This window comes from Spodoptera frugiperda, chromosome 14, assembly GCF_023101765.2.
Source record: "Spodoptera frugiperda isolate SF20-4 chromosome 14, AGI-APGP_CSIRO_Sfru_2.0, whole genome shotgun sequence".
NCBI classification, from domain to species: domain Eukaryota; kingdom Metazoa; phylum Arthropoda; class Insecta; order Lepidoptera; family Noctuidae; genus Spodoptera; species Spodoptera frugiperda.
The window spans coordinates 9,192,100-9,214,613 of NC_064225.1; the positions used below are offsets into that span (position 1 = coordinate 9,192,100).

At 35.6% G+C, this 22,514-nt stretch overlaps 1 protein-coding gene and 1 long non-coding RNA gene across 8 annotated transcripts in view; one reads left to right on the plus strand and one right to left on the minus strand.

The window, feature by feature from the left end:
- The window catches only part of LOC118279393 (protein madd-4), a 409,330-nt gene that overhangs the window by 136,612 nt on the left and 250,204 nt on the right, over positions 1-22,514 (plus strand). The window lies entirely within an intron of this gene.
- On the minus strand, positions 7,227-9,763 carry LOC126911413 (uncharacterized). Its single transcript, XR_007705966.1, has 3 exons — positions 9,239-9,763; positions 8,372-8,482; positions 7,227-7,295 (listed from the first exon to the last, which is right to left on the minus strand). It is a non-coding gene; the product is annotated as an uncharacterized LOC126911413 (long non-coding RNA).

Consider the following 22,514-nt stretch of genomic DNA (forward strand, 5'->3'; position numbering starts at 1 on the left):
AGTAGCAATAATAGGCTATTGATGTAAAGTGTGAAACAAAATTAAAAAAAAAAACTTAATTTTAAACAAAACTATCCACCAAAGTACCGCCTTATCACCTCTAACAATCAAGACAGCTCATAAACCATTAAAAAAATACGTAAACACCTAATCACAATAACACTTAATCAAAACCTTAACAAATCTTACACCGCGTCATATAATCTACGAACAGTTTCAACCGACGGAAACCCGAGACCCTACGGAATTAATTGTACACAATTAACATATCATTATGTTGAGAATCACTCAAAGTCATTGCTCTAACGTTTTCAAAAAAACATAAATTTTTAGCACTGACTGCGTATCAAGCTACACGACGATCTGCAATCAACTTTCAAGCTTATTATTAAAGTGATAAGGTCGAAAATCGGTTGCGAATGATATAAGATTTAGAATACTTTGATAAGCTGTCACCCATTTATAGGCTTCAATATATCATTGGAACCCTAAAAATGCCATTTAAAATGTAAATATAAGCCTATTCCATATAAATTACATCGAAACTAATTTATATTTTGCCCTGATTTGTCACCTCTATTAATGAAGACAATTTATTATGGTTTCCATTGGTACCGGGCGAGGTCGGCCACATAAAAATGATATTAAAAGAAGGTTAATATTGAGACAAGTATTAAATAATCCATAATTTGGTGTTTTTATGTCACTATGTACAGTCGTCAGCAGATCAACCTACTCAAATTTGTCAATTTTATTCATTGGATTTTCAACTTTATAACTTACTTTACAATAAAATTGAAAATGTAATAAAGAAATAGGATATGTTGACTTGCTGGCGATCGTACGGTAAGTGCCCAGTATTCTACATCCGAAGTCATAATAATAGTCGAATTGAGCTTTTAATGTTTATTTTCGAACTCTTTATGAGCCCATTTCTGGACTGTGATCCTCCTCGATTTAAGAGGGGTATGCCGTAATCTCCACGCTTGACAGCCGGGTTGGACATCTTAGTTTAAGAAGTTGCGATTTATCAAGGACTCTTGCTACCTGATCTCTATGGAAAGTTAATTTAATAAATTTGGTTGTATTCAAATCAAAGTGGTAATTAATGCTCAAACCATCTCCATGTTTGAAGAGGCCTTTAGTCATCAGTGGCCACTTATAGGCGTTGATGATGATTTAAAGTTTTAAACAATTATTATCAAATGCCTTTTCTTCACAACATTAGACACTCCACAAAACATAGCTGTGCAAATTTAAACCTTCTTTAATTCCACTGTATGCTGCACAAAACAGTTGTTCGCATACAAATCGTGTGATTCAAAACGAACTATTTAAGGATGTTTTTTGAATGTAACAAACAATAAACATTTATTAAATGGCGGACATAAATTGAGCGGCATTCTGTGTTGTTCTTTTGGGCAAATCTTTATATCTGCGAGATAAATTAGGTGGCTAGATATTGGTTTTGTAATTATAATTACTGAATGATATATAGAGGGTCAGTTATTGATTTTTTGATCTTGAATGTGTCATTTTAAATTATAGGTGTCTAATTGCCTCCGCCCACTGATTTCACATGTGTTATACCTACGAATATATTAATTACACTATAAATTGTATGTATTTCTACATTGAGTTCTATATGTAGTTTGACTAAGGTAACGCATTGCCATTTTTTGGAATGTAGATGACAAAAATCGTTTTCTCTCGTGATGGCCCAGAGGTTTAAGATGCACGAGATTGGCTAGCAACTACCAACGGCAAGTACTAACATGACTTATCCGAGACCACTGAGAAACGATGAAAGAAAACACCATGAGGAAACTTAGGCTTATAATATCTAATTATGAGTTTGAAATCGCCAACCTGCATTAAACAAGCGTGGTGATTTAAGCTCAAACCTTCTCTTGAAGAGGCCTTTGGTCATCAGTGGTCACTTATAGGCTGTTGATGTGATGTTTGTGGCAATTATCTACATTCCTCTTACGGTTGTCGTTAGGACATGGTAAGGTACAACAGAGACTTGGCGGCAATGCTGTCTGATAACTCTGAGCCACTTAACCTGGAATCTCCAAATAATCTGTAAAAGATTATGTCAAAATCTAGAGGCGACCAATTTATTCCAGAAGTAGACTTTCACGGTCTACTATGGAACTTGAAAACGCAAAAAAAACCGCCGGTCTACACCGTTATTCTCTCGTTTGTAAATGAAGTAGCATTCAGCTGTCAAATGTTTGCAGTCGATAGAAAGAAACGTGTGTACAATGTACATAGTGTACAATGTACACTGTACAATGTACACTGTACAATGTACATACATACCACGAGCCGAAGGTGACAGATTGACGAACACACATGAAGTCTGTGGGTACACAACTGTGCATAGTTTTACTGGAAATATTGGCCCGTTAGTTGAGGAGTTAGGGGAAAGGCTGAGTATAAAGCCAGGTAGTCAACATATCACGTGAGCGAATGATTCTATTCATGCCGTAGCTGTCGCAGGAGACACTCCAGGCGTTAGGATCGCGCTACGATCTTTAACTACCGTAAGTGCAGATCTGCAGATGGTGAGCAAGGGTAGCTCGCTACCAGACCGAGACTAGACCCGCGCGTCCCTCATAGAGCTAGACACATACAGGGCCGATGCCCGATCTGGAGCTGTGGAAAACATTACAGGTTACCGGGGCTCCGGCTCGAAAAGCAGGAGTAGGAACGGGGTGGTTTTTATTCAGTAAGAGTCTAACACTCCCTCTCGCCTCACCCAAGGCGGAAGAAGTCATGTGATGATTTTGCCCCTCAAAAAAGGGTAGTCAACATATCGCACCCCAAGGGGAACAAAGGCGTAAGATGAATTCACTAACTTTACAGGAGATCAAAAAAACTGTTTAACCAGGTATATCTATTACGTTTTTGACACTATGCAATTTTGTTATATACCAAAAAATAGCAAAAAAATCAAGCTTTCATTTAGTATCTACTTTGAATATGGGAAGTTAAATGTTTTAGAGATAATTATTAATTAAAAAAATACAGACTTTTTCGTTATTTGATTGCGACTTACAATTAGAAGTAATAACTTTTACTGCCGTCACCCTTTTAAACATAGATATTTTACTTTATTTAAATTCAGTTGCACCTTTTATCAAGTTAAAACAGTATTTATATACTGAGCGTAACTATCATTTACGACTTTTTTAATTTTATCCTTTTTATAAAGCAATTAAATAAGTCGTTGATACAGCTTTGTTTTCTAAATAATAAATCTAATGATGTGAATTTAAAACATTATACATACTTTTTGCCAATATATATTTTCTAAATGTAAACGATATAAACGCTTAGGGTGAAAATATTATTATTTCGTTGGTGTAATGAAACAGCTTTTGTACTTTAATGGTATATATTTAAAATAATCAATAGCGAAATTATATAAATGAAACTTTTTTACCAAGGTTTTTAATAGTTACATAATTTTGTTTTTATAAAATAAGTAACATGATCCATAAAATTTATAAAAAAATTAAAAAATAACAAAAAAACATTAATTACACCTCTTTATAGACATTTTTTTCTAATAAAAAAAAGAAAATAGATACATAAACATGTAAGTATTTTTTTTAAATCAACTAAGAATTAACAGAATATACTTAGAGTTTATCAAAATTAACAAAACACTTAGTCTTCGTCCGAATTATCGCTAGGCAATAAATTACGTGCGTCATTTTCAGGCACCAAATTTCTATAGAAATTTTGATAATGCAAAGGAATTGCATTTAAGTCACAAAGACTATTCAAATCTTTGAACAACGCATTGGACACAGGTAACAAACAGTCATAAGCTGCCTTCAGTTCAGAACCAGTTCTATTTAATTTACTTTTTCGCGTTTTAGAAGAACAATAAGTAGTGTCTAATACAAAATAATCGTTTTGCTCCAAATCATATTTATATAATAGCTTACCGGACGCTTCGGGAGTAGTTCTAACTTCTTTCATCTTTGAGTAGTATACTTTTTCACCTCTTGAATTTGTCAGCCAATTTTTACTTGAATTTGCCATCAATTTAAAATCATAAAAACTATTCTGAGGCATTTCAGTGGTAACAAATTTTTTATTAACTTTGGCGTTCATGATAATTTCATACAGTTGGTCCGGTGTATATGTTACGGTAAATCTGATTAATTGAAAATTATTAATAATTTCACAAAATTATTAATAATAACTGCACGTTTTGGTAAATGTGAATAATCGATCGAAATTTATTACTTTTAGTAGTGATTATTAATAATTCACGACACATATTGGTGAAAGTAATAAAATAAATATAAACCCTATATTTTTTGACCAGCATGTATTTATTTATAATGTTAAACGCCGTCTGACGATTATATTAATTAGAGATCACACAAACAAGCTTACTTGTACTTGCTTTAAACCAAAAAGGACAACAAATTCACATATTCTGCGCGTAAGTGCGGGTCTGCGGACGGCGAGTAGGGGTAGCTCGCCGCCCGACCAGAACCAGACCCGTGCGTGCGGCGCGTCGAGTTCTGCGCGCGCCTCAAAGAGCCATTAGATCACCACAGATGGGGCCCAGTAGGGCTGATGGTTGATCCGGAGATGCGGACTACCTAGCGGGTTTACCGGGGCTCCGGCTCGAAAAGCAGGAGTAGGAACGGGGTGGTTTATAGTTAGTAAAAGTCTGACACTCCCTCTCGCCTCGCCAAACAGGGCACATTTATCACAAAATTTACAATTTTTTTTTAAATCTAATCTACCATCAAACTTATGCAAAAAAGTCTATCGTGGTACATAAAATTGTAACAAAAATAAAACTAAACAATTATTGTTTCATTAACAAAATCAACACGAATCCTAAAAGCAATCATCAATAATCATATTTGGTTTGCCTGTAAATCTTCTGTAGCACCTATAAATGCATCAAATTAAAATTTTAAAAGTATTATCATAGAATTTAACAAATATTTGTTATGTAAGTACAATATATTGCCTTTTAAATTGAAATAAAAATAACATCTTGGCCACTTATTACATTTATCACTACTAGGGTAAAATTATTAATAATAAGCGACAAATGTGATTAATTTATCACTTTTACCTCGAGTTTCGGTAATTATTAATAATAGTAGATAATTATTAATAATTTTCAATTATTCACTCTTACCGTAACATATACACGATTTTATTTTTTAAATTTTTTTCTACACAAGCGTGCATAGAGTCCCCCTCATTCTGCGTGTGTCCTGTTTGTAAAAATCTGTGAGTTATATCTAAGTTTAGAGTACGAGATACATAAATGTACATCGCAAATACAAAGCGGTTTCTGTTTTGACCTGAGCAATTATCTGAATATAATGATATAAATTTAATACCACGATCAGCTTCCTTTTTAAAAAAGTCAAAAAGACAGCTAGAAATTTCGTTAGCTCCTCTCTTAGCTATCTGTGCGTGCCACAAATAGCAATATCCTTGTAAAGATAGTAAATTATAAATGGTAAAATTGTAGACGGGATATTTCCTTTTATAGTGAAATATTCCGACGTTAGACTGCGGCAAATTTAATACTTTCTCTAAGTCAAATACAGCGACAGTTTTCGTTTTAGGGTCCGATGAAGATTTTTCATCATCTTTAATTTTGCGCACTAGAGATTTATTCTTCAAATGATTTTCATAATTTTCCTGCAAGTCTTTTTTATGATTATTATCAGCATTTTCGTATATACTACATATTTGACACAAGTCCTTTTTCGGTTTAAAAAAAGACAGGTTAAATTTACTATTAAAAATATTGCTATATTGGTACAAGCTCGCCGTTTTTACACCATGTAAATTTTCCGATGCCCAACATAAGTACAATCTATGCATTTTTGCTAAACTTAGATCAGAAGCGAGATATTGTCGACTAGTTTGTTTTCGCAAATAATGGGACTCAATGCACGGAAATGACTTTATATGTTGTATAACTCCTTGCTCCGTTTCATCACTGGTTTTAAGAGGACGGCTAGCATGCTTGCCGCGTAAATCGGTTATTTGTAGGTTGTTTGTAAATTTATTCATCGCCGAGTATACAGATTTCTCTGATATACCTAGAGTATTTATAAACATCACTTTGCAGACTCTAACTTTTGTAACTACGCTGTCCCTCTTTAATGGCAAGTAATAAAGTAGTGTACGTGATCTATCCCGCTTTCTTTGCACTTTTATAACTTTGGGTTCTTCAACTTCTAAATATTTTAAAATGAAAAGCCATTGCTTTTCATGGTTTCCTATAGCCCAGTAATATTGAAATAGCTCAGAACGAATATCTTCTGTGAATTGTGTGGAGCATTGCATCTTACAGTTACAAGCACTACCCAGTTCTTTACGTGGCTGAACTTTTTTGTTGTTGACACTTACATATTCAAGACCATTGTTTTTTAATTTTTTGTTTTTAGGTTTAGCCCAATTATCTAAGTTACGTTCCCTCTTTCTTGGTTTAGATTTACTTTCTGACGTCAGTACAGCATGACATGAGTTTGTTTCTCTTTCTACCGATTGACTAGTCCCAATAACAGTAGTTGTAGTGCTACAAGTATTTGTAGTGGTGTCATCAGTTAATAGGTTGCTCGTATTTAGATTTGGAAAAGTGTTTCCGGGATCAGAACTTGTGCCCGGTTGTGAAAAACTTTGCTGGTATATATTTTGTATGTCTTCAATGTCAGTTGTTGCTACAGAGAGTTGATTACTTGGTACAGAAAGATCCATATAAACTTTGATGTTGTCATCATTTACATTATGAATTTCGTGAGTGTTTTCAATTAAAATAGCTTCTGCGTTGGTCTCATATTGAATAGTATCATCACAATTATCTACTAGTAAAGAATAAATGCCATCAAACTCACGATCAGGGCTATTATTAGTTTTTTCATTTTCTATATTATGCTTATAAATAATAGACGGAGATGCAATAAAATCGATTTGACGGCTAAATTCGGGAGTACTAAATTGAAAGAGATTTTGTGGTCTAGATGAAGGAGTAACGCAATCAGCTGTTATCGCTATTGTTACATCTCGCACCAACGCAGACGAAGCTGAAGTATTAAAGCTACGTACTGGACTAGAAAACCGACTTGAATTTTCTGTAGGTATATAGGTATACTCAGACACTGCTGGAGAGAAAGGTTCTTCATTTTCATCAGCTGACACAATTTCTCGGTAGCCCGTAGTTTTACTACTAGTTCTTAAAAACTGGTTCTTTCTTATTTGAATTGAATGCGACGCATGTAGTTTGTCATCTGAAAATTTAATATAACATAAGACCTAGTTAAACTATACAATAAAAAATATCCAGGGACAATTCACATAGGATATTATCAGGTACCAAAGTAAGCTATTAATAAGCTAGTGTTCTAGTAACCAGATAGAGAGATCAGAGAGAACTGAATATATATACGGTCTTTATTTATAAGAAAATACAATAATATTTACAATAAACAATTAAACTACTTTAAATAATCAGACATTCTATTTACAGAGTTATAAAAAGAATATCTGATTGAGATCGCAGCCCTTAGGGAAGGTGCCCAAAATACATACATATTATTATAATTATAAATTACATCCAGACACAGAACAAAATGTTTATGCTCATCACACAAATATTTGTCCAAGGCGGGATTCGAACCCGCGACCTCACGTTTTGCAGTAGGTTCATCACCCACACACGCCACGGAAGCAGTCTAATAATACTATTACTATTTATTTACTACTAGCTACTGCCGCGCGGCTTCACCCGCTGCTCAGCTCCTATTGATCGTAGCGTAATGTTTTGTAGCCTATAGCCTTCCTCGATAAATAGACTATCTAACAGTGAAAGAATTATTCAAATCGGTTCAGTAGTTTCTGAGATTAGCGCGTTTAAACAAACAAACAAACAAACAAACAAACAAACAAAACAAACTCTTCAGCTTTATAATATTAGTATAGATATTATATATAAAATATATAATATATATATATAGTATAGATAGTTTATTAAAGGGAAAGATTTGTGTGTTCGTTTGTTAGTTTGTTTGCAATTGATAAACACAGAAACTACTGAACCAATTTCAGAATTACTTACGATGAAGAGATTACTGGTCATATCTACTCATTACATTACTGCCTGACGTGAAACCACTCATAGCACAAGCGATTTAGCTTATTTGGGGAGGTTTACAGGATTTCTTGCATTGTTTACAATGCTAGTAATGCTCCCTCGTTTCTCCTACACCCATGGGAATAAAGCGTGACGTTACGTACCTACCTATTTATGACAGACAGTAAACGTTCAAGAAGCAAAAAGAGAACGGAATCATTATAAAATACCAACCTGAACTTGCTACCTCGGTCTCTTCGATATTCCGTTGGTTGTTTGTGTTACGAGGAAAAAGTTCGTCATTTCTATTTGCTGTGTGAGATTCATTATGTTCACAACCTGAAACTGTAATTAATACTTAGATCCACATTTATTTAAAAAAATTAAAGGCGCCTTGCCGTATAGAGGTACCCAGGTAGATTAGCTAGACATGGCCTCCCTAGAAAACACACAACTTACCACCCATACCTACTTATTAAAAATTTAAAAAAAGTAGATATAAATACTTACCTACCTACCTACTACTATTAAAGATTTTTTGGATAACTGTTTAAGAACATACCTATGCACTGGTAGACAGCCGCTATTCTACTAAATATTACTTAATTATTTGTTTCTGTCAACGAATACAACAAACACAACAATAATTACTAAGTAGGTATAATGTCTCGATCTCGAACTAGGCGTTGAAATGGTGTATAGCACTGTGCTATCACAGCGGGGCCGTAGATATTCAACACCGAGTTCGATAACTTACTTACCTAAAATTTTGCACAGCGGCTGTCTTATAGGTAAGTAGGTAGAGCTTGTCTAACTTGAAATGACGTGCGCCACTATCGTGAATTAACGAATACAAGCGAATTTCAAATATGTACGCGACATACGTGTATACACAATTATAAATAGTCAATCATTTGATGCTCGCACAATGACAAAATGTTGTTAATTAGCACTTACAGATTTATCTAAAATAATTCAAAACTAGCACGCGTCATTTCAAATTAGACAAGCTCTACCTACTACCCTTTCTACAATCTCACCTTTGTTTTCCTGTTTATTTGATTTGATTAGACAATAACTTATGAAAATGTAGATACTTACATACAAAATCAAGCATTTTCTTTGACCGACCTCGACGTCCAGACATCGTGGAAACAATTTTTAAACACTCTAAATTCCTATTTCAATGAATAATGCGGAAATGCAATCAATACGTGCTGTTATCACCGCGCGGCGCGTCCGTAATGAGAAGTAAACAAACACACGCTTCTCCTGCGCACCTTACGCATGCGCAGTATAGACGAATAAATTCATGTTTCAACTGGTTGATTGGCGCGTTCGCGATTACTTCCAGCTTATGAAATTATTTACGAACGGAAAAAGGGCGTAATAATGATTACTTCAGAAAAAGTCAGTAGTGTGCAGACTTAATTTCGAAAATTCTCTTTTTAATTTTTAATTATGAAGTCGAAGTTAGATGTAAGTATTCTTAATCTTAAAAATTGCGTCAGTATTTGATGTAATCGCAATTAAATCTTTTTACTTTTGATTATTTCCTGTCATCATAGGATGTAATCCGTAATACTATAAACCACTTGGCTTTTCATTAAATTAAAAAAGTCATAACAAGAGATATATGTATATAATTTTTCATTTGACTCGGGGTAAAAAGCGTAAAGGTGAATATTTTTTTATTGGCGGCATTTTACTTGTGTAAATTGATTTATTGCTATTCTTATTTAAAAAAATATTCAATGTTGGTGAAGTACTAAATCATTTTTTTGTCATAAATATTCATTTTTAGGTCCGATTTGCATGAAAAATAATGAGCTTATGCATCTTTATTCACACTATCCAAATCTGTACAAAAAAAATATTGTCGTAATGCCACTTACGCCTTTATGGATCTGGGGGTGCGATATATTGTCCCTTATACAGCTCTGTCTAACGGTACCCAGGAGAAAAGGACGTAGTAGTATTTTAATATATGTTTTAGTTTAGATGGAGACCTCTGCTTACCCCAGTGATAACACAGCAAGTTGATATTCTATCGCATTGTTGTCCACGCCAATAGCAGCTGCACCTTCGATCAATATTTGGCCAATATCTATCTAATTGTTGACTGCATAGAGGTTGTGTAGCCAATCACAGTTATTAAAGAGAAATTAAGCTTGGAAGCTAACCCATGTTTGTTCCGCCGTTATACGAGACGCTAAATACATTTGGATTCAATTTGCACATTATTGGAAACTACATGACTATTGTACACTGAGTAATTGACAGAGAGATGGGTAGAAATGTAAGTATTTTTTTATAAAATAGGTATTTTTGTTTATGAACTAGCAATACATTATTTTTTTTAGTTTTAATTCCGCTTATAGACTAAACATGATATGTAGGTTAGTAAAGTAACGCCTGATTCTATTCTATATATTTTTGTTTTTTATCAGTTGTGTAGATGTGGATTTCTTACATGAAGCGAATACAAAGAGGAGATGCCATGTGATTGTGGATTATTTATTTATTTTACTTTTTAATAGATACGTTCGTTTCGTATTACTTTATTTGACTCAGATTAATATTTTACCTAAAAGGCTGTTAGTCGAAAAACTAGGAACAATTTTGTATTTGGGTAGGCGGAAGGAATCAAATTGCTGTGCCCATAATTATTACTTTTACTTGTAACACTAAACCATCTATGTACTATACATACATTGAGGAAAGTAAATAAATGAATATGAATTTGGATATATTTTTTTATTAATTTCCGTAAATAAGCTATTGCTTTACTTAGTATGTGCTATTTCTGTTTCTATTCATTTCTGGTATAATGTCAACATTTCTTTTTGGAATACAATTAGAGGAAAACTTGTGTATTCGCCCACATAATGTTTGTACTTTGTCTATGTACCTATATGTCTCTAGCTCTACACAACTGATAAGTATTTATGTGTCACGAAAATAGAATTGTTTGTCCATCTATCAGATTTCATAAAACAACGTTTGTCTTGAAATCTTCGTCACATTTGTTACGTCACCGTCATTCACAAACTGCTTTATTGGTTATTTTTTGCGACGCGGCTGTGTGGGGGATTTTGTGTCTAATAAAAAATTCATTAAGGTAGGTTATAGATTAGCATTTTCTCATAGGTGTCAAAAGAGCAAATTAAGGACTTGCCAAGGACCGTGCAGCAGCGCTTTTTGTTATACCTGAAACTTTTAACTTCGACCTCCAATCCGACTACTAAGCGGTGATTATGACAAACTTTCCTATGTAGAAGAGGTCCATATCGGACTACCTAGCGGGTTACCGGGGCTCCGGCTTCAAAAGCAGGAGTAGGAACGGGGTGGTTTTTAGTCAGTAAGAGTCTCAGAGATACTCTCTCTCGCCTTGCCCCAAGGTGAAAGAAGTCATTGGATGATTTTCCCCACTTAAAAAAGGGGTAAAATTTTGGCTCTGAAGAGCCGTTTTTGACCCCTTTAACTTCGAAGGCACAGATAGTTATAAAGTTTGTGCTATTTAACTTTTTACATGTGTTTTTTTTATTATTTTAACATATCTTTTTTTATTTTTCAGGTAAGTCAGCAGAAATATTGCTTCTGTCGTGCAGTTTGATGTAAGTTTGTCATCTAAAGATTTCATAAAATTTTAGCAACGGACTTTCGTCTACATATTGCAATATTAAGTACCTACTTACACCAGAATTTGGTATCACAGAGGCTTAAATGAGTGAAGCATGTGATGTGATAATACGAAGCTATTGGAAAGGGAATTATTTTTTGAGAGGAACAATAATAAAACGAAGTACTAAGTGTGGCGTGTCAGAACGCCTCGCTTAAGGTGGGAGATGATATTGGATGTTTTTTCCCATATAAAAAAAGCCCAGCAGTGATATGACATACCTTTCTATGATAATTATCCTCGTAGAATTATACTTTAGCTATAAATGTACATAAATTATCAAATTAAAAACAGAAACCAATTCTGAACAACGTTTTAAACCCACTAACAAGACAAACTGAATAAAAACACTACCATACAATATCAGAGTTACAAAGTCTTGTGTTCATAATCTCAGAAGATAAGCTCCTCATTGCTTGGCTTGTTTCTTCTTTAATTGCTTGCAACAAAGAAATAATGTCCAGTTTACACTTTGTATCAAGATGGTTGCAACATCTTCACGATTGCATTCTTGTTTGAGAGTAAAGTGACAAGATACGGATTTGGATTACAAATAAATATTTTATGGCAAACGAGCAGACGGATCACCTGATGGTAAGCTATCGCCACGGCACATGCACACTTGAAACACCAGAGGCGTTACAAGTGTGTTGCCGATCTTTTGGGGGTTAGGAATTTAAGGGTTGTTGAAGAAATCGGGGATTGGGAAAATTGAGAAAGGGGTTGTTTGGGTTTATTTTCAATTCATTGCCGCACTCTAGGATTTTCTCCTGTGTCAAACATGACGAATCTATAAGGGTTCCGTTTTTTGCCATTTGGCTACAGAACACTAAAAACCGACTTCAAAAACTAAAAACATTATTAACATAGTCTCTGTCTACCCTCATGGGAGTCAGGCGTGTGGTTGTGTATGTATTGGTTACACGTACGTATAGGTTACTCACCTAATAATAGGTAAGAAGTTGATGCCACAAGAAAAACATACGGACGAACTAAGAATCTTTTTTAGTTAAAATTTTTATAAAGAACAAAATACTAGACAATTTTGGAACTATTACTGATTCATTGTACAGCGAACAGCCAGCTCGGAAATCAGGCGAATATTCTCTCTAGCATAAAAAAGTAACTCATTAAGATCTCCATTTACTTTACTATCATAAACAAAGAAACCTTTTAACATATCTTTTTACAGCACTTTAAAAAATGCACTTTGAAAATTTTCCAACTAAAAATTTCTCTGCAAAAAATCTCTGGTACAATTTTCATGCGAATTACGCTAACAATGAATGCACTGCAAGATTGCAACCCTACCGAATGAAATAGGTCGTTGGATGGCATGTTATAGACTGACACGGGAAGCGGCGAGATTGCCTTCTAAATTTGGCTGGGTTATCCACAGCTGCAGTGTAGTCAAAGATTAAAACGATAAAGCATAGATGGGTAACTTCGATAACAATGAATGTACGAGAGTGCCGGTGTTGCAAGATATATTGTGACCTGAATTGTTTGGAAATAAGAAAGGAGTAGCTGAATACGTAGTTTGCAATTTGAACGTTTTCCAAGAATTTCGTTTGACAGAATTGGAACTATAAATTACTGAGCTTGTTAATTTTACGCGATGGATCCGAATTTATTGAGACACTTCGATGAATTTGTAATTCTTTGTGTATTTTATTTTGATGTTGTACTTAAATTACGTACTCAAAGGCTTATTTTTGGTTGGTTGGTTATTCGAAAATGAAAATTGTAGTAGAGTTTTGTTCAATTTAAAATTCGATGTAATTTCGAGAAGTGTTAAAACATTATCGCAACTCATGAGAAAGAGTAAAGAGGTCATATTAATATGATGTCACAAGTGACAACGAGACGCGATAGAACATTTTTTTAATCGCTAGTCGAACTTTAAATAATTATGAACTAAAAACCTCAACCTTGTCTTGCCGTACCCTAAATTAATTAATATGTATGAAATATAAGTGTGAAACAAAGGAAACACCACAATGATTGCCTTGTTGGTTGAGTGGTCGTAAGTGCGACTGCCGGACAAGGGGTCTCTGGTTCAATTCCCGGACAGGGCAAAAGACTGCCCGCAGTCCTAAACGGTTATTCGGTTATTCGAAAATTTCTCAGTAGTAGCGCGGAGTTTTGAATTGGGTCCAGTAAATAGCAATAGGCTCACCCTCTATTACATGAGACTTATAACGCAAATGATGAAAAGTGTTTATTGTACAGCGGCATTACGTGCCGTAACCGTGCACCTCTGCCTACCCTTTCAGGAATAAAAACGCCAAGATAGGAAAACACCAATTACAAACAAATTCCCGCATCTATCACATAATCTATGACGTCACAAGAGACGCGAAGCCGTCAACGTCAAATTAAACAAATCCCGCGCGCGGTGTTATGACAATATTTGTAGTAGGAGTTGCCTCAGGCTGCCGTGAACTTGTCGTGAAACAGAGTGTTTAGGAAACACCATGTATAATATTTAATTAACAATGAGGAAATGTTGCTGAGGATATAAAGAGTCATTGACGTGTTTTGAAATTGTTTAATCAGTGGCTGTTGGTGTTAGGTTCTTTTTTATGGGATAGGTGGCAAGTGAGCTAATGTATCGCCTGATGGTAAGCGACTAACGCTGCCTATGGAAACTCGCAACAATACGTTGTTGACTGTTTTTAAACATAGTATGCAATTATAGATTAAAGAATTTGGAAATCAATCTGTGCCCTTTTTTGAGGGCGGAAAATCCTCTAATTACTTCTCCTGGGTGAGGCAAGAGAGAATGTCAGATTCTTACTGACAAAAACCACCCCGTTCCTACTCCTACTTTTCGAGCTGGAGCCCCTGTAACCCGCTAGGCAGTCCACAGCTCTGGGTTGGCATCAGCCATAAAATACAGGTTGTACAGACAGAATATATCAATCTCATATATTTTTTTACTTAAAATGGTTTATTTTAAGTAAAAAAATATATGAGATTGTGATTGAGATGTCACTACCATTTCAATTAACCTACAAGGTAAAGTTACACATCACATCAACAGCCTGTAAGTGGCCACTGCTGACCAAAGGCATCTTCTCATGCGGAGAAGGTTTGAACATTAATCACCACGCTTGCTCAATACGGGTTGGTGTTTTCAAAATCACAATTTTATTGTTTTCCTTCACCATTTGTCTAAATAATATTAGAAAGTACATATAACTCGGAAAAAGTCACATTGGTACTTGCCGTTGGTAGGTTTCGATCCCACTGCACGCGAAAGAGACTGCCTTAAACCTCCGGGCCACTACAACATTTAAATTTAAGTATTTGAAGGTCAAGTTGAGCAGTAACTAATCTCTTTCCGCAGCTGTTACACTTAACATGACGTTGTTCAAAAACACTTTCATCCAAAGTTTAGCTACTAATTTGTCACTAAACTGTGGCCAATGAGCATTTGAACTATTTGAAGCACTCCTGCTCATGCGCATCCCACGCGCTAAATGTTTGCCCAACTGTATTTGGCGTTTCTAAATCATGGGAATTTTTCGTTTATGGAAAGTGCTTATAGTATATGGTGCTTGGTATGGATCGTTGGAATTTTTTGGAGTATAGACATGTTTTTGAGATTGAAGTTATTTAGAGTATAAGAAAGGATGTATTTTCATAATAACTATCGTGAGATTACGTATGTGAGCCTTATGCCTTATACTGAAGACAATTCGAGACTCCTTGTTAAAGTAATCTTCGAAAAACCGAAAATGCTCAGTAATGGGTACTTTGCCCGACCCGGAAAGATAATATGGCTTAAAATGTTTTCCTAATTTTAGAAGTAATCAAGGCCCTATTTTCATTCAAGTTGGGCTCAAAACATACTTTCTTGACAAAAAATCCATCATTTGCAAAATAGACGAAAGAAAACTGACAATATGAATTCCAAACCCAAAAATATAATAACTGAGAACGTAGCTATCTTGTCAACCTTTTCGGCACACGTGTCAGCTACGAGTGCCACCGTCTGCGACCTTCCCAAGGACAACTCTAATCAGGTTAGCACGGGAATATTGTATTCCGGCCGGGACGCTTCATACCTATCCCGGATATCTCGTCCCGGGTCCCGGGATCCGCACTAATATTGACCTTGAGAAATTCTGCGTTAGTTTTTGGCAATATTATTAATATAATTTTGTTGAATTGGGTATATTTTAGTATATTTGATTATTCTATTAGTCTATACTAATATATCAAAGCTGAAGTGTCTGTTCGTTTATTTGGACGCGCTAGTCGTCAGAACAACTGATTCTATTTGATTTCGATTCTCTTTGTTTTGGATAGTGCATTTATCGAGAAAGGCTATAAAACATAACGCTACGATAAAAAGGATGGGCTCGCTATCACTACAGCAATCTCGTCTTTGAGGAGTAGCTTAAGAGGCGCCATGGCGTCCTCACCTATCGCCTGACGCATGTGCTTACCGGACATGGGAGTTTTGATAGGCGGGAGAAAACACCCGGGTGTCATCAATGCGAGGATCGACTAGAGGCCAATACTTAAAGACAATTAATGATTACTTAAACTATTCCTTAGTAACAATTTTGTTACGAAAAATATTGCTAAGGACTGGGTTAAGTGACTCTTAATACGACGGTTACATCAATATTTATTTAACTGTGTTTGTTCCCATCACAAATAAACCAATTGATAATATCTTCCACACAAAAAACAATATTTTTCCTATAATTACTCCAAGTTTATTCTAGATCATTATTCAGTAAAGCCTATTATGTTTTCAGTCCCTAAATTAAGGCTAATAGCTTCCACAGCCGTGATAATAGCTCCGCGGTCGGAATAGCTTGTGCTCGTCTGAATTAATGCTATTTCAAATTTCCTGCAGATCTTAATCTTAGAAATTATTTGGAGGTTATATGTAGCTATTTTTGGGGAATAGAAGTGATTCATTTGTTTGTTTGTGTAGTAATAGTAGTTAAGTTGAATATATGTTAAATAGTTATAGCGGACAAACATGATAGATAATAATGAATTTTTAGACCTTCCGGAGACTAAAGCTTAGTAGTATGTAGTCTTAAGGAATTTGAAACTGCAAGATTAAGGACCTAGTGTCAAGTGACAGATGACAGAAGTCGCACATAGAATATCGACGAGCAAATCAATGGATGACGTCATAAAATTCTACATCACACATAGCAAATCCCAACGAACAACAGTTGGGCAGAAAGCCCGCCAGGCATGATCACCTCGCCTGGTCGGAGGAACAACCTTCTTAGGGAACTTTACTTTCTGTTCCCTAAATTAGGTAAACGTTTCTTTTGCATATCACATACATAAATTCATAGCCAATTCACAATCTCCCAATAACATTTCAGTAAACTCATACAAACTTGACGTCAAAAACATTACAAAATGACTTGAAAGACAAATAGACAACAAACTCTATAATTGGTCCTTACTCCCGGAACCGGTCCTTTGTGTCGCGTCTTTGTGATGGGATTAAATGACAAACAAACAAACAGACAGACAGTCAAGCTGTCGTTGTGAGATAAATAAACGTTTCTTGCATTCCCTTTTGAAGTGTTTTGCATATAATTATGTCGTTCGTGTATTAATTATGGATGGAGCTTGTCTTGAAGTTCGAAGTTTAATACAACACTGACTTCCAATCCACGGCTTCATCCGTATTTAATATATATAGATTAGAAACAGGCGTTACTTTACAGAAATGCTCGAACGATTTGAGCTGCGGGAGCCGCTGAAAACACAAAGAATTACTGGGCAAAATCCAGTTTTTCGAAAATTTCTTAGTTTGGAATTGTACGTAGCACGTAGTTTGGAATTGTACCCAGTATATGGCAATAGGCTCACCCCCTATTACATAGGACTTATAATACAAATGGTGAAAAGTAATTGTGCACTGTGCATTGTATAGTGACTTTACGTGCTGCAATGTGCACCTCTGTATTGTTACAATACTAAAATGTTTCTAAAAGGACTCATCATCAATCATTTAATATAGTAAAATATCGCAGAGTTTATGTCAGTGTATTCACGTATCTTTACTAAGTAAACTTACGATGACACGCCATGCGAGCGTTTAAACACATAACTGCATTTTCATATTCACACCTCTGAGTAAACAAACCTAATAACTACAAACCACGCAAAAATGACACTTAATGTCTGCGTAATAAGGACTAAGTGAACTGCTTTTATAAATTGATCCTAGTGCTTACTTAGAATATTATTATAATAAAGGAGTACTATTAAGTATCAAATTAAATTAAACTCTATCACATTGTAGTTAAAGCTGTAATTCAACCGGCTGTTTATTGATAAAATATTTCAATTTATCAAACCAAGTGTTATTATTTGAATTTGTTCTTTATGTTTAACACACAAAGTCGGTTTTAGGTTGTGAAAAAGATAATCATAAACAGCCTTAGAAAGCATTGAAGTACAAATGTAAAAGGTTTAATGTATTCAAAGCTTTGAAACGTTTTAATTAAAATGTACTAAATGTACTATTTTTCGAGTGAGTTCTCCTTGTTTTAACCTGTGTTCATACGGCAACACATCAAGCTACGCAAACCAGTATAAACTGACCCCTCGAATGTAGGGATAGATCACACAAAGCGAGACCATGATATACTGGTTTTTACAGCTCGATGCGTTACCTTGTGTGCGTATTTAGTTTAATGGCAGACAAACACTTTGTGTGAGACAGTGAGCTGAATAATTAATTAAAAAGTTTGGAAAAAAGAAAAGTTTTTCTTCACAAAGTGGGAATTTAAACTCTGTGCGGTTGGGTTTAAGGTTTATTTTTAGCTTTTGGTGTAGTAGACTATTTTAGATGTGTTGCTGTAGAGGTATTTTGTTTCATGATATAGCTCATTCACGTGGTTTTACTTAAGTGGTCAAAGAAAATATAGCACAGAGTCTGAAATTGTGTCCAGTATGTATCAAAAGACCAGCTTTTATTACGTGAAACTCATAGCATGACCAGCCAGGATATCAACCAGTGCTGATGCCGACCTGGAGCTGCGGACTGGCTAGCAAGTTTATCGGGGCTTCGGCTCGAAAAGCAGGAGTAGGAACGGGGTGGTATTTAGTCAGTAAGAGTCTGACACTCCCTTTCGCCTCGCCCAAGGCGGGAGAAATCATTGGACGATTTTCCCTAATAAAAAGATGTTAATAATATGTATAGGTACTTATCTTTTCAGGAACAAATTAAACCGTAAGATAGTAGCTCTACATGTTATGTAAACGATTTCAGTCTTACAATGACAACGGAGCGCCTTTCCAGGTGTATTTCAGACCGTCATGCTACTAAAAGCAAATGCCAGCACATGTTGAGAGCACTAGCGTTAAATGTCTAAATGCTTTTAGCGGTACAGGGTGCATCTAACTGGTCAGTGGTCAGTAAATACTGAATGTATAGAGGTGCCACCTGTATTATGTAATGTCACTTTATGTCTATAAAGGACACACTTAACGTACACTGCTCCAAACCAGCAATTAACTTTGAACTGTCATTTAAATTTGAACTTTAAATTGTATGTCATATAATATATTTTACAAAGTCAATACAAAAAAGCTGAAGGTGGGTGGCAAAAGCGTGGTTCTCTTGAGTCGTAGATGACGCGCCCGTGCGCTTCTATGGCGCGGGCCACGTGCTTAAAGCTCGCGGACAGCGAGGCGGGCGGCGGCTCACCACTCGGTAGGCACAGGTGAAGCATCGTCGCACCACGCGCTTGCTGCTCTTAGTCCGTGCGCTGCAAGCATGCTGGCAGCTAGCGGTAACCACAATTCGAAACAACACCGTGCCGGAGCCGAGCCGGAGCTGCGTGGTGTGTGTTTTGACCGTAATTCTGTGAAATTAGAGTCATGTACGAGTATTGTATTGTTAAGTTACGTGTTGACAGCAAAATATAATTTATTGTATGTTGACATTGTTTGTATTGTTGACAGCAAAATTATATTTATTATCATCCCTCCTCTTCTTGATAATTATGTAACCCTGGGATTAATCATGAGTACTCTGTCATAGACTTGAGAATCAGTCAATATTAGTTTAATTTAAATATGTATAACTCGAAGGTGAGTGACTGGCTGACGTAGACATCAACGCACAGCCCAAAGCACTAGACGGAGCGGCCCGAAATTTCGCATGCAGGTTAATGTTATGACGTAGGCATCCGTTAAGAAAGTATTTTGATCAATTCTACCCCCTAGATGATAAAATAGGGGATGACAGTTTGTATGAGACTTTGTAAATTTTATAGGACTGAGACTTTGTATACATAAAGCTACTAAGACGAAGGCATTCCCTAAGAAAGGATTTTGATTAATTCCGTTAATACATGAAAATACATGGAGACTTATACATCCCGTTATGAATAGGTACTTCATAATGCGAGCGAAACCGCGAGCAAAAGCTAGTCTTCTTGTCATTCATGATGGTATAATTGCAAAAGGTATGGACTGTCACGGATTGTTGACGATGTTAAATATAATTTGATCTCGGTTGAGTATTTGCTAGCAACTGACGATTGACATAGATTCCAATTCTTGAAATATTAACTTACTATGGTTTCGATTTTCAATGTAGACTTACAAAAATATGTACGTGACGTAATATTTTTTTAATTATTAAAGGACTGTGTCTCTTAGATAAGTGTAACCTGAAGTGAAACTATTGCTTCATGACCTTATTGCAATTTTTTTTATGGTGAAAATCATTTAATGTCTTCTCCATCGCCTTTGACAAGACGAAACAGAGTGTCAGACCCTTACTGACTAAAAACCACCCCGTTCCTACTCCTGCTTTTCGAGCCGGAGCCCCGGTAACCCGCTAGACAGTCCGGGATGACTTTATAGCTCTTAAACTTTGATCCTGAGACAATATCCTATTTACTACAACTTCATTGCGTCCTTGACTACATATTATTATGTCAGCGTCATGCTCTGAGCAAAAATAATAAACCTTTAACAATAAGGTTTCTTTGAAGATATTTTTTATAGCAAAAAGGTTGTTCATATGTGATCGATCACCCGTGAAACCCTTTGTCCCGGCAAAGAAAGAACCTATTTGTGAAATACTGTGTCGTACCATATTGTAGTTTATTACAAAGGGATAAAGATTGTTGTGGCTTGAAGGGTGAAGGGGGTAAAAAAATAAAATGTCAATGGTCGTATTTATAGATATATAGGGGTGGTTGTGGAAATGTTAATGCTATAATTATAGGGCTGTCGTTAGCATCGGAAAATATAACATAGAGACAAACTGTTGGGGTATGTATAATAGGTAAATGAGCACATATTAGTAGCGCCCACATTCAGCTAGTTATCTTAACGAGCTATCTTAATGGGGGCGACCTTATTGTCATTCTCTGGTCCTTATTCCTCGATTTTGCTATTACTAAGAGTTTTCTAAAACATGATACTTACGCTCGTCACGCCTTTTATCTCCGAAGGAGTAGGCAGAGGTGCACATTATGACACGTAATGCCGCTATACAATGCACACCCACTTTTCACCATTTGTGTTGTAAGACCCATGTAATAGCCTGACATATACCGGGCACAATTACAGACTCCGTGCTATTACTGAGAAATTTTCGAAAAACCGAAAAAAGTCCAGCAATACCAACGGAGGAATCGAACCCGAGACGCCTTACCTGGTGACCAACGAGGCAGTCATAATATTAACTACTAACTACAATATCTTCGGCTATAGATCCTACATGTCCGGAAACTCTGCTGGTGTTAAATACAAACCTACAAGCTCCCCAAGGCATGCACGTGATTGGACAGGCCATGTACAACACATATATATATGCATCTCCAACATTTGTTACATACAGTCGCCCTGCAGGCTAACGATGTTTCACTGAGGATGTGATCATCTATAGTGGGTAGGGGGAAAACACCATGTATATTTCATTCAAGCTGTTCTTCTGTGGAATGCGCTCCCTAAGGAGATCAGAGTGGCAAAAAATCGCAGTTCCTTTAAATTTAAAGTCCGCGAGCATATATTTAAGGATTGGCAGTCGCAAAACAATTGAGGAAACTTATTTCTTCATTATGTGTATTTTATTATTTATGCAGTATATGTAGTCGTTTAGCAGTAGATATATATTGTATTATGTGTATGTATATGTATATAATATGTATTATATGTATTGTATATATTGTATTCATAATATTTATTCTTTTGTGATTGTGTTCTGGCTTCGCATCAATCCGCTTCATTTCTCTGCACTACCCTATGGTTGACTGTTAGAGAATGCCTTAAGGCATGAAATCCGCCATTCACTGTTTTTTTTTGTGATGAAGTATAAATAAATAAATAAATATATTTAGCCGGGGTTAATTTTTACACTGAGCGCCTGTTTCACCGCCTTTATATAAGTGCCCGATAAACTTATGTGACAGATAGTGCATACAAATTACGTTCTTAATTCAACAAGTGAAACAAGTCCTGAGTCTGAAAATCTTCTTCGTATTATTTGAGGAGGTTCGATGAAGATTTTCAACCTTCAATTTTACTTTAATTAATAAAGAATAGTATACAATTTTTCATTTATTGCACTTTATTGCTACTTTTCACCAAATCTTCTATTCATGTTCTCTTCGTAATCAGAGCGGTGTAAAGTTAACAACATTGCTAGAACCGTGAACAAACAGATCGCTAATACTC